Consider the following 24,911-nt stretch of genomic DNA (forward strand, 5'->3'; position numbering starts at 1 on the left):
CCAGTGTTCCTTTTCTGGATGTAGCTGGTTCTGTCCATCATTAATCAATTGGAATTGGATTAGTTCTTCTCTATGTTGAAGAAATCCACTTCCATCAGCATACATCCTCGTACAGTATCATTGTTGAAGTGTATAATGATCTTCTGGTTCTGCTCATTTCACTCAGCATCAGTTGATGTAAGTCTCTCCAAGCCTCTCTGTATTTCTCCTGTTGGTCATTTCTTATAGAACAATAATATTCCATAACATTCATATACCATAGTTTACCCAACCATTCTCCAATTGATGGACATCCATTCATCTTTCAGCTTCTAGCCACTATGAAAAGAGCTGCCACAAACATTTTGGCACATACAGGTCCCTTTCCCTTCTCTAGTAGTTCCTTGGGGTATAAGCCCAGTAGTAGTACGGCTGGGTCAAAGGGTATGCACATTTTGATAACTTTTTGGGCATAATTCCAGATTGCTCTCCAGAATGGTTGGATTCTTTCACAACTCCACCAACAATGCATCAGTGTCCCAGTTTTCCCACAGCCCCTCCAACATTCATCGTTATTTGTTCCTGTCATCTTAGCCAATCTGACAGGTGTGTAATGATACCTCAGAGTTGTCTTAATTTGCATTTCTCTGATCAATAGTGATTTGGAACACTCTTTCATATGAGTGGAAATAGTTTTAATTTCATCATCTGAAAATTGTCTGTTCATATCCTTTGACCATTTATCAATTGGAGAATAAGGTTTGCCATTTTCTTCTCTAGCTCATTTTAATGAGCAAAATGAGGCAAACAGGATTAAGTGACTTGCCCAGGGTCACACAGTCAGTAAATATCTCAGAACATATTTGAACTCAGGTCTTCCTTCCTTCAAGCCTGGTACTACCCCAGTACCATTCAGCTCCCTAATTATGCTATCAGGCAAATCAAAAATAAACTTTCAAAATATAAAAAAAAGATAAATAAGGAAGCTACTTTATTATGAAAGGAATTATAGACAACAAATCAATATCGATATTATATTTACTTGTTTAAGATGCCAAGGCACTAAAATTCATAAAGGAACACTAGTAGTACAGTAGTAACAGATTTCAGTGTCCCCCTCTTAGTTTTGGAAGCCTAACAGAAAGATGAAGGGAAAAATATGGAACTGAACAAATTGCCAATGAAACTAGAGTTAAGAACATGATGTCTTCCAAAGGGACTACTAAAACATATATATATATATATTTTTTCATTCCATGTAGAATTTTTAAAAAATTATCCATGTATTAGGGGATAGAGATACTACAAATAAAAGGAAAATATAGAAATAATAAGTAAATACTTTATAAATACCATAATATAATAAAGATAGCAGTTAATTCAGGTATTCTAAACAAAAGATAAACATGGAAATGGAGACTTAAAAATGAAATCCTAAATTACAAGAGGATCAAAAAAACATATTATTAAAGAACAAAATATTAAAATTTCTGGGAAGTTCACAGGGAGGTTAAAAATCATACATCTACAAACATACATTAAGAAAATAGAAAAAGAGGGAATTAATTGACTGATTATACATTTTTAAAATTAGAAAATCAACAAAATGAACACAAAAGAGAAGATATTAAAGTAGAAAAAATATAGAAATATAGAAACTAAAAAGGGGTTCTTTGAAGGGACTAATGACATTTATAAACTTTTAGCCAGTCTAATTGGCAGGAAATGATATGAAAAAAAAATAGCAAAAATAAGATAAAATCACAATAAAATCAGAACTAAAAAAAATGAATAATGAGAACCAATTATATATACTTATATACTAATAAAACTGAGAACACAAAAGAAATTCAAACACCTCAAGAATATATATATACCCTAGACTAACAGAAGGCCAAGTTGATATCTTAAATAATCAGATTTTAGAAAAAGAAGCAGAACTGGCTACAAAGGAACCACTTGAAAAACATTCCTCCTGGTCTTAATAGATTCAAAAAGAATCCTATTAAACTTTTAAAGAAAAATGTTAACCATACTATACAAATTATTCTCAAAAATTGAAAGCACTCTACCAGATTCTTTTTATGAGACATATATATGGTCCAAATACATGGACCAGTGAATCTAAGCATAAAAGTAGAACTTCAGACCAATATCATTAATGAATATCAATTCAGAATTTTTAAATAAAATCCTATCAAATAGATTATAGTGATTTACCCAAGAAATCCTTCTTCTGGCTTACATTTAATTTATCTCAGGGATTTGAGGATGGCTCACTAATAGGAAAACTATCAAAATAATCAAATTAAAAACAAAAACATGCAAAATTACATTATCTCAAAAAATGTCAAAGCCTTTGACAACATTCAATATTAATTTATGATAAAACCTGTATAAACTATGAGTAGAGAGGGACCTTTTAAAAAAATATCTAACATCAAAAGCAAGTATCATATGCAATGGAAATACACTAAAACTTTCCTATATAAATTCAACAGATTAAAAGAATGTCTACTCCTCATTTTTATTTGATATAGTCTTAGAAAGGCTAGTAATAAGAGAAGAGAAAATAAAGATATTATTATTCAGTCATTTCAGTCATGTCTGACTCTATGACCTTATTTGAGATTTTTTTTGTCAAAGATACGAGAATGGTTTGCCATTCCTTCTCCAGCTCATTTTACATATTTATAAACTGAGGCAAAGTGTCTTGCCCAGAGTCACATAGCTACTTAATTGTCTGAGGCCAGATTTGAAGTCAAAAAGATTAGTGGTTCTAGTTCCAGGTCCAGAATCTTATCTCTTGTATCACTTAGTTGTTTTAGGTAAAAAGGGGGCTGGGGAAAAAACAAACAAACAAAAAAAAAAACTATCCCTATTTGCTGATGATGTGATGGTTCACTGGGAAAATGTCTAGGAAAATCCTAAAGAATATGCAAAGTACTCATTGAGACACTAGCTTTAACAAAATTTGAGGCTTCAAAATAAACCCACAAAAATCCGTTTAATGGATATGTAATAATAATTTTAAAAGCCAATAGACAATAATAGAGATCTCATTGCAAATAATTATAAATTCATAAAGTATCTGAGGAATAAGATAATAAAACACTTAAATAGATTCAATTACAAAATGCTCTTTTAAAACATGAATATTTTAAATAGCTGGAGGGACTATTCAGTACTCATGACTGGGCTATGTTAATAAAATAAAATGACTGTACTACCAATATTAATTTGTACTTTCAGTGTCATACAATTAAATTATCAAAATAATACCTTATAGAATTTGATAAAAAATAACATACTTCCTTTTGAAAAATAGATTTTCGTGGGAATTGAAAAGACATAAGGGAAGAAGTAATAGCACTTTCAGACTTCAATCTATATTCTAAAGTAATAATTATCAAATCCACTGGTATTGCTTAAAAAGTAGAAGTGGATCAATGATATATCCTAGCAAAGAAAGATCAAAAACAGTAGAACTCAATAACTTATTGTTTGATGAACTGGAAAATATAGATAAGTTGAGAAAGAGCTTTTTATTTGATTAAAACAGTTGGGAAAATTGGAAGGCAGTCTGTCAGAAATTACTCACTGTATTCCAAATTAATATGTGATCTTTAATTTTAAGGTATGTACCTTAAGGTAATATACTAATATTAATAGTAACATAGAAGCAGATAATATACATCTCATAATTATGGCTACGAATAGCCAGAGCAGCAATTAGAAAGGAAATAAAGCAACTACTAAGGATAAAATTAATACCTTTAATTACTTGAAACTGAAAAGCTTCTGGTTAGACAAAATTAATGTATCTAGATTGAAAAGAGAAATAGTTAAATAGGAAAAAAATCTCTAACAAATTTCTCTCATAAAGGCTTATTATCCAAGATTTATAAACAGGAAATAGCTATATATGCTTACGTATAGGTACACATGCATATGTGACCAGAGCCTCAAATTCCTCAGTTTCACATTCTTCAATAAATAAGCTTTCAAAGAGAAAACAAACAATTCTCAAAAGATTTTAAACTATTAGTTAACCCATGAGAGAATGTTCCAAATAACTAATAATAATAGGAATGCAAATCAAACAACTCTGAGATTTCACTTCACAACCTGAAAATTGGCAAAGATGACAAAGTACTGTAATTGTATTGGACGGGGGTAGTAATTGGGAGAAGCTAGGCATTTTGATGTATTCATTGTGAAGCTGTGAATCCCTATAACTATTTTGGAAAGCCATTAGGACCATTTGTAATTATACAAATAAAATGGCTAAAATACCCATATCCTTTGACCCAGAGATTTTTTTTTTAAGTTGTATTTATGCCCCAAGGAAGGTATATATTAAAATATTCATAACAAAATTATGAAATAGCAAAGAATTGGAAAGAAAGTAGATGCTCATTCATTAGTTTATGGCTGCTTAAATTATAGTATGTTAATATAATGGAAATTTAATGTGTAAGAAATAATGACTATGATGAATGGAGGAAAAACATGGAAAAATCTACTTAACTGATGGAATAAAGCAGATTCAAGAAAACAATATACACGATAATTACAACATAAGTGAATATTATAAAATTATAAAGAATAAGCATAACTCAGAAAGAGATATGAGAAAATATTCCCACTCCACCTCTTTGCAGAGTGGGAGATGCACAGGTGTCATGTTCCCCATATTTCAGTTTTGTCCACTGTATTGTTTAGTTATGCCAATTTTGTCCTCTTTTTTTCTTCTTTTTTTTTTTCTTTCTTACTGTTATTTGTTATATGGAATGGCTCTTGGAAAGGGAGAGGAGTGGTACTGGGGAAAATTGATGATGCAAAAAAAATCAATTAAAATCTTACTTTAAAATAAATTATTAAAGTAGTATTCATTTGAAACATTGAGAGGTTTATTTTATTTATTTATTTATTTAAAGCCCCAACAAGTTTCATGCTGAGGTTAGGAACCTTAATCCATTTGGAAAATGCTGAAGTTAAAAATGAATTTGTAAAGCTTGAAGATTGAAGTCCCATAGTGTTCTTAAATGAAAATATATATTTCTGTACCTCATTTGGTGTATATTATGGTATAAATTTGTCTTTACACTTTAATGCTTTGGTGTTGCTTAATCTTTCTCACTGAAGCTTATTTTTTTCCCTTGAAAACTGTTTTAGTCTAGAGAGGGTGGTTTTTTTTTTTTTTGTTTTGTTTTTTGTTTTTTCTTCTAAGAGGATTTTTTTTTTGTTTGTTTGTTTTGGGTCTCCCCCCTCCCCCCTCAAACAATGTAATGTTTCCTTTCTTCAGGAAACACCTTTTTTCTGGATGATGCATTTCTTTTTGTCATTTCCACTTCTGTGTGAACTATGAAGTCATCCTTTTCCTGTGAAAAGGAAATTTCCCAGCTGTTCATAAAATGTAGAAACTGCTTGGAAAGAGAGCAAAAGCACAGAAAGATATATTGCTCTTCTCTATACTCTTTTATCAAATTGTTTTTTTCTGTAGAGCTGATTTTTTTTTTTTTTTTTCCCCTGTTCAAATGTATACCACCCTACAGTCAGGGTAATAGTGTTTCCTGCTTGCTACATTTTTTTTTTTTTTTAAACTTGTACCTGAGAAAGAATATTTATATTAACTAACTGGCATAAAATTCTTACTTTCTCTAAACTGACTAAAAAACAAAGGCTAGGAATTAAGAAAGATGGAAAGTTTGATATTGCTTTACCATTTGAAGGTAAATCTAGTGTCTCTTAGTTAAAAATACCACTTCCTCTCACTCTAGACACACCCATTTAAGTTTACCAACTATCATTTCCTTTGTTTTTTAATCTATCTTGTTTATGTACTAGGTAAGTAAAGCTGTTGTTTAGGCTGGGATTGGTTTATCTGAGTTATGTTGGGAATTTGTATTCCTATTTTAAGATAGATAACAAGTAGTTTGATAGTGTTTACAAAGTTATATTTTCATATAGAAATGTATACTAGGGTATTGCTATTGAGTTACAGTTGATGGAATTATGTCAGTTTGTGCTTTTACTTCCCAAAAATGGGGAAGTTGTTAAGGGGGATTGTACCCGAGATGTCACATATGAATCCAGTATGGGCAAATATATATTTTATGCCTCATTCAACATTAAACAAACTAGAGTTCTGTGTGTCAGAATACCGTGATCTGCTCAGTGTGTGAGAGATTAAAATTTTTTAATCTAGTGATCTAGATTCCTGAATTCAATTTCATCTTCTCATCTCATATATCAAATTAATTACCTAGCATTTCTGTCTTCATGGCCTCTCTCAAATAAGTTCCCTTCTCTTTGGTCACAGAAATACTATCCTAGTTCAGTCCCTCAGCAACTCTCATGAAGACTATTTCAATAACCTTCCATTAGTTCTTCCTATCTCAAGCCTCTCCTCTTCTCAATCCTCCATACAACCACCAAAGTAATTTTTTTAAAGTGCAGGTCTTATCATACCATACTCTACTTAACAAACTTCAGTAGCTCCCTGATACCTTTGAAGTCAAATATAAATTCTTCTATTTGGCATTCAAAGCTTTTCATGGCCTCTTTTTATAAGTCCAATCTTCTTGCATATTGTACCTTGTCCTGTGGATCTAGCCATATTGTTGGAGTACACCCTTCTCATCTCTGCTTTTTTGAATCTCTGGCTTTCTTAAAGTTAAAGCTATCTTTTATATGAAGCTTCTCTGATGCTCCTGGATGTTACTGTCCTCCCTTTTATGAACAATTCGCATTCATTTTGCATGTTATGGATGTAAGCATATGAATACATGCTGTCTCCCTCATTAAGTTCTAAGCAACTTGAGGAAAAGGATTGTTTTACATCATCTCTGTATCCCAGAATTTAGTCTAGAACCTGTAGTAGAAGCAAGAACCAAATGCAGTTAATATTAAGATATAGTCTATGGATGAGTACATTCTAGATATGTGGTATAATGTGGTGTAAAGTCTGAGTGGGAAGATTATTATTACAACTATGCAATCAGGAGGAGGAGGGATTTAGTAGTTGTGTTGGACATTAGGGGAGAGGAGAGATTTTCAGTAATCAAAGACAGAAGAAGAAATTTTGAATCATAACATGAACAAAGTCATGAAGTCAGGAAAGTTTAGGGCATGATGATAAGAGTTTCATTTAGAGCATTATCTGTAGAAGGAAACATGCTGAGATGAACTGAAGAGAGTCAGGTTGTGCCCAATAGTTGGACTCAGGAGAGACAAAAGAATCTGAATTTAACTTGGTAGGTAGTAGGGAACCATTGGAGATTTTTAGCAGAATACCAATTGGACCATATCTACGCATAAGAAAATTAGTTTGGCAGCATTATAAAGATGGTTTGGAGGAGAGAAAATGAAGACAGTAAGACTTGTTAGAAGAGCCTCAAATAGGTTGGGAGCACTGGGAATAAAGACAATAGAAGAATGCAACAGATATGGGAAGAGAATCTACAGAATTTAGTAATTGATTGAATAGGAGAAGTAATGGAAAAAAGCATCAGAAATAATATCAAATTTTCATAGCAAACTCAGAAGTCAGGGCAGATTTAGAGAGATGAACTGACTGATTCGAGATACTTTCTGAATCATCTACAACATGGTGAAGAAATTTGTTGCTAGATTGTGAAGATTTCAAAATGCCTTTTAAAAAAAGAAAACACAGCGCTACTCTGGTAATATTTTGATGCTATGGAAACAAACTCCAGGAATTGAATATTAAAGCTTATTTATATTGTGTGCCAAAAACTGGTTTTGTCATTGTTGCTACAACCTGTTTTTCTAGAGGAATGAAATCAATATATCTGTTGTACCCTATTTCTTCTTAGTCAAAAATTTAATCTGTAATTACTCTCTCAAAATTCTTCTCGCTATACTAATGTTTTTGGTAAAATGTGAATTTTTGTGTGTTAAAAACTATAATAAGTGACTATGTGTATTTTAGAGTGGAATGGGAATGGGTGGGAGAAAAAGAAGTATAAATTAAGAATCACTTGTAGATTACTACTTCCTGTTCAGTTAGGGGGATGATTCTGTAATTTTATCTGAATCAGCTTGACTGGTCCCAGCTGTATCCTGTGCTATGCATGATAATGATTTACTTTCCCACACATCCACTTGATTGTCTTTTTACTTTCCAAATACATTGAACATTACTACAGTATTTAGTAAGGTCTGTGGCAAAGGACTGGATCTTTTTTCCAGATATTAATGTGAACAATAGTTAAATTTAGGGTTATAGGCAGAGAATTATATAGGGAGGTGTACTTTTTTCAAAAACTGAATGACACAAGGAACCTACTTTCTTTAAAAATGGAGGGGACTGAAAAAATCATTAGAGCTTTTACTTAGCATTATGTTATAATTAAAGTCTTCCAGTGATGAGAGACAACATGGTAGAATACAAAGAGTGCTGGACTTGGAGTAAGAAAATCTTTCATTGGTATTCTACCTGACACCAGTGATGTGTGACTATAAGTAAGTCATTTGATGTCTTTGAGCCTCAGTTTCCTGACTAGGCTATGAATAGAAAAAAGCAAGATACAGCTCAAAGATTAAGATATCTAAAACTTGAAAGTGGTATGTAATGCTGAGTAACTAAGTTGAGACTTGGTGCTAGCTATGTATGCTACTGAGGAATGTGATTGTCTTAGTTATACAGCTAATTCTTCGTTTCCAGTTAAAATTCTTTTATTCAGTCTTAGGCTGCCTTAGCTCAACTTTCTTCCCTTGCTTCTGTTTTTGACTCTATAGTCATCCACACACATCACTCTTCTACTACTGATATTTCCTTATCTTACGTTACTCTCTTTACATTGTACTCCACAGAATTGTGTTTCATTGTTAAATTCCTCCCATTAATGAATGCTCCCTTGGAACAAAGATGAACAATTATGTCAGAATACCAGATATAGTGACCACGTCTGACAAGATATGAGGCAGAATGCTACATTTTGTTTTTTGTCAAGAATTAAGACTGATACTTACAATTATTCAATTTCATTTTATTGGATTTTTTCCCTTTCTATTATTGTTTATATTATTGCTGCTGATTTCATTCTGCACTGGTTCATACAAGTTTTTCTATATGCATATATGGAGGGAAAGTGTTTATTTTCCCTCCCTCTAGAATGTAACCAACTTGAGTCCAAGAGAATGTTTCATTTTTGTTTTGTATCCCAAGTACCTGGCATAATTCTTGGTGCAAAGTAAGTGCTCACATGCTAGTTTCTTCATTGATTGATTAACAGCTGTCTTTAGGACTAAATATTTTCTTTTCATTCTCTTTCCATCAGCTTTTTACTGCTTAATCATTTTCTTGGTGCTTATCCTTTTTGAACTTTGACATTTTTGACCATTTTTCAAGATACTCTGAATTTTTAGGTCATTATCTTAACTCTTTCTGTACCAATCTATCTGATGAATCCTCATTCTCCTTTACAAAATCTCCATCCATCTCTTCCACTCCTAGAGTTCTGTCCTGGGCCTTCCTTTTTTCCTTCCCTCTCAATATTCTCTCTTTGTGATCTCAAAAGCTCCCATGAATTCAGTTGTCATCTCTATAGATGATTCCCAAAGTTACATATCCAGTCCTTATCTTCATCTTCAGCTTTAATTTCACATCTCTGACTGCCTGTTGGACATTTTTACCTGAATAATCACTGATATCTCAAACTCATCCAAAATTTTTTTTTTTTATTTTTTTATCTGTATCTTTTTTTTTTTAAACTTTTTTCTTTTTCTTCCTTTCTTTTCCTTTTCCTTTTCCTTTTCCTTTTCCTTTCCTTTCCTTTCCTTTTGCTGAGGCAATTGGGGTTAAGTGACTTGTCCAAGGTCACACAACTAGGAGGTGTTAAGTGTCTGAGGCCAAATTTAAACTCAGGTTCTCTTGATTTCCAGGCTGATGCTGTAACTGTTACGCCACCTAGCTGCCCCTTAACTTTTTATTTTCAAAATATATGCACAGTTTTCAACATTCACCCTTTCAAATCTCTGTATTCCAAAATTTTCTCCCTCCCTTAAACAGCAAATAATCCAATACATGTTGAATATATGTAATTCTTCTATACATGTTTCCACATTTATCATGCTTCACAAGAAAAATTAGATCAAAAAGAAAAAAAAAAGCAAGCAAACAACAGTGAAAAAAGTGAAAGTATTATATTGTAATCCATATTCAGTCCCTATAGTCCTCTTTCTGGATGCAGAGATGGCTCTCTCCATCACAGGTCTACTGGAATAATATTATATATTTTAAGGCTGCCTGAACTCACCCTTTCTCACGATTTCCTTATGTCTGTCAAGGACAGTACCATTCTTCTAGTAATCTAAGTTCACAATCTAGTAACCATTCCCCAATTTTCTTTCCTCAATTTTCCATATCCAATCACTTGCTGTATCTCATCAAGTTTGCCTCTACAGCATCTTTTGTATCCGTCATCTTGTCTATATTCATTTAATTACCTCTGACCTGGACTATTAAAATAGCCATCTAATTGGTCCCTGGCCTATAGTTACGCCTTTCCATCCATCATTCCCACAGTGTCAATTTGATATTTCAAAAACAGATCCATTAGTCTTCTATTTAAGAAAGTTTTGTGGATCTTATTTGCTTCTAGGACAATGGACAAACTGTTCTGTTAATAAAAACTTTTCACAGTTTACTTTCAACTTGTCTTTGTAGTTTGACCATATATTACTCCCTTTCAAAGTTCTAGATATACTAGGTGATAGTGGAGGACATGGTCACATTTGTAGGGATAAAGATAGCCTGGAGAATAGTTTCTCCTTTACTGCTATGTAGTACTTATTTGATGAGTCTAAATAAAAATACTATTAGGAGCCAAATTTTGTTATTTTCAGTAAACATAATCTCTGAAGATTATTTTGGGGAAAGGTAGTCAGGCATATTCCATCTTGTTTTGTGTTAGAGGCAGTTACGTAGTACAGTGGATAGAGTATTAGGCCTGGGTTCAACTATATCCTCAGATATTAGCCATCTGATTCTGGGCATATCATTTCACTTCTGTCTTCCTCAGTTTCTTCTTATCCCCCATTGCAAAATGGGGATAATAGTAGCATCTATTTCCCAGGATTATTGTGAAGATTAAATTAGATAATATTCATAAAATGCCAAGCACTACACTAAAGGCTATACAAATATAATCTCATTTGATCCTCAAAACAACCTCACAAAGGAATCATTACTATGCATCATACATAGCAGGCATATAAGAATAATAATTAACATTTCCATAAGAGTCACTATGTGCTAAGTATTGTGTTAACCACTTTATAAATATAATCAAATTTGATCTTTATAATAACAGTATCATTATCCCCATTTTACAGATGAGAAAACTGAGGTTAAGTGACTTGCTTAGGAATATACAACTAGTAAGTGTCTGAGTTAAATTTGAATTTAGATCTTCCTGACTCTATCCTCAGTGCTTTATCCCACTGTCCCACCTTATGCCACCTTATAAATGTTCCTTCCTGTTGTACCCTCCTTCGTGTTTCTAGATAATATCCTCTCAGTACAGTGCAATAATCATTTGAGAAATGGACATAATCAATTGACTTAGATTCAGCAGATTGACTGATTACTACAGAATTAAGATTTAATTTTTCTTTTGCCACCTCAGTTTATTAGACTTTATAGGATAATTTCCCATTTAGATTGCATTATGATATATATAATTTTTTTTAAAAAAATCATATTAACATCAATTTATATTTGTTTTTATACAGTTTTTAGGGGGTTATAGGTTTTAAACATATTTTTCTTATTAAATCTTTCCCAATTTCATGTAAAAATTTTAATATTCATTTTAATAATTTTTATTTTAAAGTAGTATTTATTTTTCCAAATACATGCAAAGATAGTTTTCAGCATTCATCTTTGCAAAATTTTTCTCCCTCTCTTCCTCCCGCACTCTTTCCCAAGGCAGCAGGCAACCCAATATAGGTTAAATATATGCAATTCGTCCAAACATATTTCCATATTGTTATGCTGTACAAGAAAAATCTGATCAAAAGGGGTGGGGGGGGGGGAGAAAAACCAAGCAAACAACAGCAACAAACAGATGAAAATACTATGCTTTAATCCACATTCAGTTCCCATAATTCTCTCTATCGATGTAAATGGCACTTTTCTATCACATGTCTATTGGAATTTTTTTTTTTTAATTTGAGGTCCAAATTCTCCCCCTCCTTCCTTTCTCTTGAGAAGACAAGTAATTTGATATCAGTTATATGTGTGTGGTCATGCAAAATACAATTTTATTAGCTATGTTGCAAAAAGAAAATAAAAACAAGTAAAACAAGAAAAATAAAGTTAAGAAGTATGCTTCATTCTGCATTCACAGTTCACTAGACCTCTCTAGAAGCAGACATCATTTTTTCATCATGGCTTCTTTAGAATTGTCTTGGATCATTGTCTTGATCAAAGTTGCTGAAATCTTTCACAGTTAAGCATCATTACAATAAAGTCTTCCTAGGTTTTCATATCTTAGAGCACAATAGTATTCCAACACAAATCATGTACTACAACATGTTCAGCCATTTGATGTACATTCCTTCAATTTCCCAGTCTTTGCTACCACAAAAAGAGCTGCTATATATTTTTTTTCTATAAATAGGTCTTTTATGATATCTTTTTGATATTGCTGGATAAGGGGTATGTACGATTATATAGTCCTTTCAGTGTAGTTCCAAATTGTTCTCCAGAACAATTGAACTAGTTCACAATTCCACCGACAGAGCATTAGTATTCCTATTTTTCCACATCTCTTCCAACATTTATCATTTTCTTTCTCTGTCATATTAATCAATCTGATAGATATGAGATGGTATCTCAGGGTTGTTTTAATTTTCATTTCTCTAATCAGTAGTGATTTAGAGTATTTTTTTCCATTATTGGATTATTGGTAATTTTGATATTTTCTTCTGAAAAACTGCCTGTTTGTGTTTTTTGACTATTTAAACTGGGAAATGGCTCTTATTTTTATAAATTTGACTCAGTTTCACATGTATTTGAGAAGTGAAAGCCTTTTTTCAGAGAAACTGGCTGTAAAATTTTCCTATTTCCTTCTATTTCCTATTTCTTTCCAATTCTGATTGCATTTTGTTTTTGCAAAAGCTTTTTAATTTCATGTAATTAAAATTAGTCATTTTACTTCCTGTGATCCCCTTTAACTTCTGTTTTTAGTTAGGGTTATTCATGTATGTATTCATACAATCCATAGATCTTACAGGTACATTTTTTTCCTACTCCCCTAATTATGATATCACACATTATGTCTAAATCATTTGTCCATTTTGACATGATTTTGGTATGTGGTATGAAATTTGGTCATTGTCTAGTTTCTGTTAATCTGCTTTCCAATTTTCTCAGGAATTTTTTTTTTTTTTTCAAATGGTGAGTTCTTACTCCCAAAATTTGGATCTTTGGGTTTATCAAATACTTCTTAATGTGGTCTATTTAGTACTATGTTTGGTATGTATAATCTATTTCACTGATCTACCACTCTATTTTTCAGTAACTGCCAAATTGATTTGATCATTGATACATTTGCTCTGTAATATAGTCTGGTGTTGGCTAGGCTACCTTCCTTCAATTTTGGAGGGTTAATTTCCTTGATATTCTTTACCCTCTGTTTTTCCAGAAGAATTTTACTTTTCTTCTAGCTCTGCAAAATAGTAGTTTGATTGGTATGGTGCTAAGTAAGTAAATTAATTTAGGTAGAATTGTCATTTTTATAATTTTGGCTCAGCTATAGTATTCAAAAATGCTTTCACATGGAATATTTTATTTGATCCTTCCAGTTTGTGAAGTGAGCACAATAAAATTCTCATTTTACAAATAAGAAGACTAAGGTTTAACATGTGAACTAACTTGGTCAAGATCAAATTTAAAGGAAATGGAAGAGTAAATTTAAAAAACTGAGTTATCTGATCCTGTTTTGAGATGCACTCAATATAGTTGTAAAGGTGTTAAATTTGGAGATAGAAAATATCTGACAGGTAAATTGAAATCTTACCTTAAATATATATATATATATATATATATATATATATATATATATATATATATATATATATATATATATATATAAAATCTGTGGTAAGGTGGCAAACTGTTTGACTTATCAATTTCTTCATTTGTAAAATGAAGAAAATAGTACTTATGCTACTTACTTTATAGAGTCATCATGAGAGTCAAATGAGCTCTTTAAATCTTAAGAACGCTACAGATGTGTTAGTTATTATTAAGAATGCAGATATGTACTTTAAAATATTTTATTTGAAGTGGGAAATGTCAAATAGAAATAGTAATATCATTTATTAATTTCCTGCATTAAGATCAAAACTATCAATATCCTTTTTTTTTTTTTTTTTTTTTTTTTTTTTAGTATATGTGTATGAACACTTTTCATAGTAATAAAAAAAAAAAAAAGTAAAAAGCAAATTTCTTCTTCTATTGCCTGGGGAGTGGTGATGGATAGGATTCTCTCTTCCCTTTTGCCTTTCCTTTTCCCTCACCCCTTTTGCTCTTCAAAAACATATCATGAAAACAGCTTTCTGTTGGCAGATAAGTTTCCATATCACGTTTACTGTCAGATTCCTGGGCTATGAGATAAAACAGTGGCAGGGCAAAAGGAGGATAACTTGAATGTAAAGCTTCTGACTACAGTAAGAACCAGAACAACTTTTCATTTATTATGTTAAGGCACAATTTCACAACACATAGATGTGCTTGCTTGAATAGAAAATTTCGAGCTCTTAACCCATCAGAGAAGGACAACTGAATTTCCAAAAAACCAAACAAACCAAAAAGACAAAACAACTCTTGGCCATTTGTTTTCAGAAGGTTAGTGAATCCATGTTGTTTACTTTTTTTACTTTAATTTTAGAAATTTTTGAAAATTTACAAATGACTTAAAGCAGAATTTTATTTTGTAACATATTGTTTTAAATGTTTTTTTTTTGTTTTGTTTTGTTTTTTAATACTAGATGAATCTTTATGGAATCTATGCTAGAGCACCATCTTGGAGTGGTGAAACTATTTAATTCAGTCAGATGGAATGTATTAAAATTTTAACACTGTTGATAAAAGCAGCTAGTTGGGAGTGGGAAAGTAGAAAGTACATACATATTATTTTGTAGCTATGAGCATGTTTGGCATAGACTAAGTGGTTTTTGTTAACATATTAATGATAGTATATTATATAGTATTACATTGTATATTTAAAGTTATAACAGAATATTTGGATTTGTTTTGGTTTGTTCAGGAAATGAATAGTTTAACATATGACATTTGAGTATTGAGATATTACTTTTCTTTTCATAGTTCCCATTATGTAACTTTTTCAGTTTTATAAGAGGTATAGCTAACTGTTTTGTTTAGGTGCTAATGACTTCATAAAGTCAAAAGTGGTTCAAAGGATAAGATGGTATTTATATGTTTGAACACTAGCTACAGAAGATTGTGGGTCTACTATTAAGTTCCCTATTTTTCTACTTTGTATAATAATAAAACCAAATGTTTCTTAGAACCTATATGTCATTTATGCCAAAGTATAGTCTCTGAAGTCCTGTTATAAATTCATCCTTAGGAGAAGGAGCTGGTTCTGTTCACTTACTAGATTGGTTTGTGAATATAGATTGTATTTCATTTCACGGGGTCAACAATGAATGGGAAAGAAGGGAGTAGGATACAGGAGAGAAATTAATTGTTGTCTCTAAATGTAAGAAAACAGTTGTATGTGTGACTGGCTCTGGCTCAAGCCTTCTAAATACATTTTTTCTAACCACTAGTTATATTATTATGAAAAAATTAAAGTAGCAAATCTGTCTTACCTAACTTCCTCCCATCTCTATTTTTTATTAAAGTCAAAAGCAACTTCAAATGTTGTATTGGTTTTGTTAGTACTATATCATTTCTTATATTGAGTTAGCAGCAGGAGAAGGGATATATAAGTATATGGATATATTTGTAAGTGTTGAAGAACTATCTTGCCATTTATAAATGGTATATGTGATATTGTGTGCTGAAATACCAAGCCTTCTGTATATCTTGGGATTCCTTTTGGTATTTAAGCTTCTTTAACCTTCAACTAGAATATAAAAAACCTCTTAAACATTATCGTCCCTTATCACCAAGCAACTATTCCTACTCGCTTAAAAATGTCCCAGTGCCTAATAGGTTTGGGGGGTTTGGGGTTATTTAACAGAGAATTGGATATATCACTAAGTGGCAGGGACTGTATTTTATTCCATTTTTTGGTCTCCTGTACAGTGCTCTCTGCCCATTGTAGGTGCTTAATAAATGCTATATTTATTCAGTTGAATACCATTACAATAAAGAATTATATCTATTGGTCAACAGGTACTACAGCTTTACATTTTCAGACAATTTATGGTGTCTCACCTCAAAGTTCTTATTTCTCTGTATAAAAGAATCAATAACAAAAGTGACTTTTTACTTTTTGTAGACATTGTTTATGTTTACACACACACATATATACATATATGTATTCACTATTTTGTTAAAGTATATTTTAATAGAAGAATAGTTGTATTTTGTATTATACTTAACTTTGTACATATAATATTATTTCCAGTAAAATTTGAGCACCTTATGAGCAGAAACTATTTATGGTGGGTTTTTTGATCTTCATATCTCCAGTGGCTAGCAGTGTATAGAATAGATACTCACTGTTTTGTGATTTGAATTAAGTTTCATGTTGCAAAGAACCCCGGAGATCATTTTCCTTCATTTTTTATAGAATAGGAAACTGAATTATGGAAAGGTTAAACAAGCAATTTTGCCCATGTCACCCAGATCAGTGGCACCCAGATTTGAAACTAGTCTGACTTTAACACTCTTTTTCATTGTTTCATGCTGTGGTATTTATTGTTTTTGTTTTTTTTTCCCCAAATAAAATTGCCAATGTTTTTGTTCATTTCTGAAATAAGGTATTTTGAAACTAAATTTGAATTTATCTTGTCCAGTTCAATCCTCTTAGCATTTATTATGCACTTGATATATATTGAGTACCATAATGTGCTAGGCAATAAGAATACAAAACAGAAATTAAGGTCCCTGATTTACATTTATTAGAAGGATACAGTGTCACTAAAAAGATTAACATATTTTTTGGTGGGTACACAAATGAACATAAATGATTTGAAGAGATCAGGAAAGATTTCAGGTAGCATTTGAGTGAACTTAGAAGGAAGTTGGGCATTCTGAGAAGCAGAGGCGTATTCCTTCAGGACACAAGAAGACAAGGCACATGGCCTATGCAAAGGTACTGAGCGCAGGGATGGCATAATGAGTTAAGGAAACAACCAGTGAATTCCAATCTGACTGAATTGTAGAATGTATGAAAGGAAATCATATGTAATAAACCTGGAGATACACAAACACAAGATGATTAAAAAAGAACTTAAGTAAGAATGTCTCTTTTAGAGAAATGCTTCTAAAATAATGATCATAAATAGAGAAATAAAATGCTTCTAAAATAATAATTATCACAACAACTTACCCCCTTTAGAATTATACTACTTAATCTTCTTCCTCAACTCTTCCCTGAGCCTTATTTGGAATCTAGAACCAAATTATGTAAAAAGGCTTTAAATGCCAATCTGAGAAGCTAGTGTTTCATACTAGATATAATAGAAAATTATTGAAAATTACTGAAAATTCTTAAACATGAGAATGCTTAGATGGCACCTTAATTATTATGTGACCCCCAACTTTCCCCACCCTCACCCCCCCAAAAAAAAGAACAGTGCTTTCTTTGCCAGATGTTGTTTTAACTTAAATGATATTATGGGTTTGATTTTTTTTTTTTTTTTACCATTATTGTATTTTGCTTTTATTAAGTTGGTTCTAAACAAAAGCTACTTAATCCACTCAAGTTTATCTCCATTGTAAAAATACCTTTTTTTTTTTTTTTTTCTTTCCTCTTATAGAAGATAGTAAGACTTTTCAGTTAAACAAAACCAAAGTTATTCACTCACTATCTTCCTGTGGGTGTGACTGTTATTGCCACTGTGGTTACTTGGTCTTTCTTATCTCTGATCACTTCTAGTTTCGCCTGTTCTCTGCTTTCTTGACTCCTCTTGTGTGTGTGCTGGGGGGAGAAAGGTAGGGAAAGGGGTATGGTGTGTGTATGCGTTTTAATCACTTCCCTCTTTTATGACTTGGAAACACTTAAGCAACTTATATTCTGATTTACTTCCCTGAGATTCCTCGAAGAAATAAGTTTCACTGAAGAATTTATCCAAAGTTCAAAACTTCTAGTTTTAGAAGACAGACAGGTTTTTCAGGCTATTTCCCTCTAGCACAGTTTAAAGTATTAGAGATGCATACTCAGAAAGTACAAGCAGGCCTTGCCTTACATAAAAACTTGTCTTTTTAAATGTACCAAGGCGATTCATTATTGACTTGTTTTTAAAAGTTTAGTTGATTTTTTTTTTAACATTACAATAATTTCGCTACCCACCTTCACCTAAACTTTGAACCTTCCTTTTAACAAAGACAAACATTTGAACAACACTGACATTGCATTAAACATTTCATACCAGTAATAAACCACTGTCATTGTCATTATCTCTTTTCTTGGATTAGGATTGGTCATTACAATTATTATTTTTGTTTTTGTTGCTATATGAATGTTATTAATATATATATGATTATTACTATCCTGATAATGATGGTGATGATAATAATTACCACTTACATAGTGATTGAGATTTTAAAAGTGTCTTACATATTTTATCTCATTTGAGTCCAGCTACTTTTTAGTAGGAACTTTGGCAAATTCAGATATTTCTTGGAGTTATCCAGTTTTTTCAAAGAAGTTCATAGATAGACAGATGTGTATGTGTGTATGTGTGTGTATATATAGTGTTTATATCAAAAAAATAAACAATAGTTTCCATTTTATTTGTATATATTTAAGTGTGAAAATTAGTAGTTTATTTACTATTACATTAACTATCATTGAAAATGTAGCTCACTTCTTTTTTTCAGACATTCAACTTGCTACCTTTATATATACATATAAATATGTATATATATATATATATAAATGTATATGCATGTATAGTGTGTGTGTATATATTATATACACATACATGCATGTATATATACATCTATGTATGTATGGGTATATATATACACCCATACATGCATCTTTGGACACTTTTTAAAAAATATACTGACATTTCCCACAAATATCAGTATCATTCTGAGGCTGTAAGTATTGTTGACAGAATAAAGTGTTGGTGATTTTAATTGTAGTTTTTTTTTTACTTTTGCCAAAACTTACATGTGCCTTCTTGGTACATTGTTGGTAGAATTGTTAATCGATATAAAAGGAAAAGCAATTTAGAATTATGAAAGTAAAGTGACTAAAACATTAATATACTTTGATCCAGAGATTCGTCTAATAGGTTTATAGCTATAGGAGGCTATTGATAAGAAGATTCCTGTACACCTCAAAATATTTAAAAGCAGCTTTTTTTTATTATTGTAAGGAATCAGAAACAAAATAGGTACCACCACCAGTTTGAAAAAGGCTAAATTATGAAATGAAAATATGAAATGAAAAATATGATGAATACAAAGAAGCATGCACTGCAAAAGAAGCAAGACGAGCCAAGAAAACAACATATGCAGGGATGGTAAAAATCTAAATGGAAAAAAACAATCTTAAAAATAATCAAAAGTCAATATTACAAAATTATGAAGAACAAACATTATTCAAAAGAAGTGTGATTCATTGTCATTCTACCCTTTACAAAGCGAAGATCTACAAGTGCTGTTATGTTCCATGTATGGCAGAGTGGTGATTATTGGGCCATTTGCCAAAAATACTAACTCCTAGATTGAATGATTGGAGTTCTGGGTTATGAATATATTATGTCATTATACACCTGAGAACTGATTTACTTATGTATTTATATGCAATTTATGTTTTGTTTAGTTTGATTTTTTTGCTACTTAAAATAATGTTTGAAGATAAGCATCCCTGAAAACTTACATATTTGGTAAATAAGATCTTAAAGGAGCAGGTAGTTATAAAAGAAAAAAAATTATAAGAAAAGGGTCACTCTAGATGATCATTTTATTATGTTTATATTGTATACTTTCTTTAGCTATACCCCAATCAATAGACATCTGCTTTGTTTCCAGTTCTTTACTACCACAAAAACGATTGTTATAAATATTTTGGTGCTTGAAAAGCCCTTCTTTTTGTCATTGAGCTCCTTGGGGGTATATACCTAGTAATGAATCAAAGTAACTTTGTCATATTGTCAACAAAGTCAGTGGGTCAAAGTGACATTTTAGTTATTTTCTTCTAATAATGCTAGATTGTGTCCAGAATGCTTGGAACAATTCATAGTTCCACCAACTATGTTTTGGAACACGTCTCCTTACAACCTCTAAGAGTGAACAATTCACATCTTTTGTCATCATTTCCAGTTTGTTGAATGTAAGGAGAATCAATCTCTTCATTGTTTTGATTTGCACTTTTAAAATTAGTTATTTGAAGCATGCTTTCAGATAACTGTTAATAGTTTACAGCTCTTTTTTTAAGAATTGTTTCTTCATATTCTTTTCCTCCTAGATTTTTGAGAGATTTTTTTTTGGCCCTTCTTTTTCTTAGCTCCAGAATGACAATTCTCAGCACTTAAAAGTGATTTCTGGAGTAGGCTTCCAGCAACCCTTATTTCCTCTGCTTTGATTTGCTTTTCAGTAGTCCTCTGACTTTTTCCCCCATAATAATTTGTTTCATTGATTACTGCCCCTTTTTGTCCCTTGCATCACCCAACCACCTCCATCAGTTCTAACCTCTCTCTAAACTAGAACTTCTTCATTATAGGTAACATTATCTTGGAGCTATTTTATACCTATTTTAAAAGCAACCTTTCCACTTTTTCCAAAGGTTTTACCAGACTTTTCATTCACAAATTTAGTTTTGGAAATTTTTTTCTTCAGATAAGTTGTGTAGTTTAATTCTCAAATATCCTCAAAAACCAATAAGGACTACCTGTTAATATGGGTAGTAACATTGAGAATATTGTTCATACATTTTTGTTTCTCTTTGTTTTCTCTGATCTCATCATCCTGGTGAGAAAGACAGGAGTACTGATAATCTTTTTCATATATATAGAGAGAGAGACAAGTGAGTTAAAGTCCAGAGAAGAATCAGTGTTCTGTCCAAGACCATACTCAGCTACTAACCTAGTGTTCTTCGTAATCGGCTCTGCTTCAATATTCCTGCCAAGAGAAGTATAAAAGAATTGGAAGTCAGTCAAAAGGAAGAATTCGTCCAATTAATTAAGGAGTTTTGAATCTTCGTATTAGGTTAGATTACCTAGTTATTGGTTTAGTGCCTTGTGTGTGGTAGGCTCAAAATAATTATATTATTTATTGTACTCAGATATCCTCCCTTTCCTCTCCACTATTTTTCTGGTCCCATCCACTTCCACTAAAGTTTGTATACCAGGGTTTTAGTCCTTGATTTCTTTGAGTTTACCTAGATATCATATATCATTCAGACACCTACAGTCTCTCCAGTATCAGGTTAATCCTGTTCTCCTCACTTCTTATCACATTGAAGATAAGAAAGCAATAAAAAAATAGGCAAGTCTGATGTAGTCTTTCAACAGTTGTCACACTTGTACCTGTCTTAGCATGCCTTGTTACTGCCAGTCCCTATTTTGATTTGAAGATTTAAAATAAAAATCAAAAGGCAGGGAGGGTAGCAAAAGAGAAGTTAGTAGAAATGTGTTAGTTTGAGAGACATGCAATGCCCTTTTAAAATGAAGGCTTTCATAGATCACTAGAAGTACACCATCCTTCCCAACTAATTTACACGTTCTTTGCCTTTAAGAGGCAGTTTTATATGGTGGAAAGAGCAGAGAATTGGGAGTTTCTCTAAAAAGCTATGTGACTATGGGCTAGCCATTTTATCTCTTTGAGTTCCACTTTTCTTATCTATAAAAAAGGTGGGAAGGGAGATGGATTAGGCATTCTCTGGAGGCATCATTGGCTGAGTCTGTGACTGACATTTCATGACTTCCAGACTTCCAGATATCATTTTGTCTGTAACTGTAGGAAAGTTTTTAGAATCCCAGAGGAGATTCTAGGTTAGTGGTTAGTGAACTCATGACTATGTATCCATAAAAACATTTTTTGGTTAATGTGCTAAGAACTTAATGGCTTTTTCATTTGGTAAAAGCTTTTGGTCATTGCTGCCCAGCTGCCAAACTCTGCCCTGCTGTTGTTTTCTCAGGTAGCCTTAAAGATTAGCTCAGTTCTCTTGGGGCATTTCACACTAACCTTTGCCAAGCAAAGATCATCCCTGATATTACTTAAGTCCTTGATGATATCAGACTGGTAGAGAAGTAAGTATGTCTATCAACCAAAGACTAAACAATCAGCTCTCCCTCAGATATTCCTTTGACTAGATATTTGTTTAAGGTGGAAAATACCTGTTTTCAGATCTCTTGCTTTATTTTCATTTTGGCACATGTTCCAAGCAGAGTCCCACTCCCTGCTTGAATATTTTGACTCTTTAGCCTCTGATAATTTCAAAATTAGGTAGGAATACAGATTTGGAGGGAACTAAAAGGTAATTCAAAGAATCAAACCCCCCACATTTTACAGATGAGGAAAATTAATTGGATTGAATCCCAATAGTAAGAATTCTTAGCTATTCATTGATCTTAAAATAAGATAACATCATTATTCAGAAGATTGTGCGAGATGGAAAAATGGGAAAAAAATGAAAAAAAAATTATAGTTTCTGCCATCAAGAATCTTGAAATTAATGTGATAGATGTGGCTCTTTTCAACAGTAAGGTGATTCAGGCCATTTCCAACAGACTTGTGATAGAGAGAGCCATCGGTATTCAAAGTGAGGACCATGGGAATTAAATGTGGATCATAACATAATATTTTCACCTTGTTGTTGTTGTTGTTGTTGTTGTTGTTTGCATATTTTTGTTTGTTTTTTTCTTTCTTATTTTTTCCCTTTTTGATATGATTTTTCTTGTGCAGCATGATAAATGTGGAAATGTTTAGAAAGAATTGCATATATTTAACCCATAACTTGCTGTCTGGGGGAAGGAGGGAGAAAAATTTAAAGCAAAAGGTTTTGCAGGGGTGAATGTTGAAAACTATCTTTGCTTATACACACACACACACACACATACACACAGATATTGCTGAGGCATTTGGAGTTAAGTGACTTGCCTAGGGTCACACAGCTAGGAAGTGTTCTTTTTTATAGCTTTTTATTTATAAGATATTTGCATGGGTAATTTTTCAGCACTGACAGTTGCAAAACCTTTTGTTCCAATTTTCCTCCCCACCGCTTCCCCCAGATGGCAAGTAGACCAATACATGTTAAATATGTTAAAGTATATGTTAAGTACAAATGTGTGTGTAAATATATGTATACATGTCCGTATGGTTATTTTGCTGCACAAGGAGAATTGGACTTTGAAATAGTGTACAATTAACCTGTGAAGGAAATAAAAAATATAGGTGGACAAAAATAGCCCTCTATTTTCCTCTATTGGGAATTCTATGTAGTGATTCATACTCATTTCCCTGAGTTCTTTCTCTGGGTGTAGCTGGTTCAATTCATTACTGTTCTATTGGAACTGATTTGTTTCATCTCATTGTTGAAAATGGCCACATCTATCAGAATTGATCATCATATAGTATTGTTGTTGAAGTATACAATCTCCTGGTCCTACTCATTTCACTCAGCAACAGTTCATGTAAGTCTCCCCAGGTCTTTCTGAAATCATCCTGCTGGTCATTTCTTACAGAACAATAATATTCCATAATATTCATTTACCACAATTTATTCAGCCATTCTCTAATTGATGGGCATCCACTCAGTTTCCAGTTTCTGGCCACTACAAACAGGGCTGACACAAACATTCTTGCACATACAAGTCCCTTTCCCTTCTTTAAGAGCTCTTTGGGATATAAGCCCAATAGTAACACTACATCTAGGAAGTGTTAAGTGAGTGAGACAAGATTTGAACTCAGGACCTCCTGACTTCAAGGCTGGTGCTCTATCCACTGCACCAAATAGCTTTTGCATGTATTTTTTAAAAATAAAAAGCAATTATTTAAAAAGGGAAAAAGCATCTTGAAGCTGAAAAGGGGAAATAGATCATATACATAAGTAATCATGGAATCTTGGAATATGTATATAATATGAGAGATCAAAAAAGAGGATGAGAGATTCATAAAGGAGAGAAATTGGTTTTAACTTTGGAAATGGAGGAAGATTTCATGGCATCTGACCTATACATTGTAGGAAGTAAAATAATTCAGTGTGCAAAATAGTGGAGTTCCTTCCAGGAATAGGAGTTAGGTCTATGCAAATGCATATAAGAAGACCAAATCAGGACAAAATGGAGAATGCTGAATAACCCAATTTCTCTATAATGGAAAGTATGTGAAGAAAATTAGATGAGAGAGAAGATTGTAGATGAGTGGTAGTCAGATTGCTTATGGTTTGCTTGGAAATCCCTGCCAATTCTAATTTGTCTTCTATTTATTAGCTAGCTAGCATCCTTTGATATTTATATAGCTCTTTAAGGTTTGCAAAACAATTTACTGGTAATATTTCATTTGATCTTCTTAACAAGTTACCTGTTATTATCTCCCGTTTTACTGATGAAGAAACTGAAATAGAATGATTAAGTGATTTGTTCAAAGTCACACAGATGATGATGAGCCCCTGACTCCACCCTTGTGCCACTTGAATGTCCCTGTTTGTTAGGTAGCACCATTATATTTAGCATAACTGTATCAGTCTGAACAGATTGGGCCCTCAAGGTTACTGACTAGTTCTGTTAGATCCCTTAGGAGA

At 32.2% G+C, this 24,911-nt stretch overlaps 1 protein-coding gene across 19 annotated transcripts in view; it reads left to right on the forward strand.

Annotated features, from left to right (window-relative positions):
- The window catches only part of ADD3 (adducin 3), a 163,087-nt gene that overhangs the window by 66,094 nt on the left and 72,082 nt on the right, over positions 1-24,911 (forward strand). Inside the window, exon 1 of one of the 19 annotated variants that reach the window (XM_074295543.1) lies at positions 14,674-14,863. The exons of the other annotated variants lie outside the window; for them this stretch is intronic. The gene's annotated coding sequence lies outside the window, so the exon portion shown is untranslated. Of the gene's footprint in view, positions 1-14,673; positions 14,864-24,911 lie in introns of those variants that run through there. 19 annotated transcript variants of the gene reach the window in all.

Source organism: Sminthopsis crassicaudata, chromosome 2 (genome assembly GCF_048593235.1).
Source record: "Sminthopsis crassicaudata isolate SCR6 chromosome 2, ASM4859323v1, whole genome shotgun sequence".
NCBI classification, from domain to species: domain Eukaryota; kingdom Metazoa; phylum Chordata; class Mammalia; order Dasyuromorphia; family Dasyuridae; genus Sminthopsis; species Sminthopsis crassicaudata.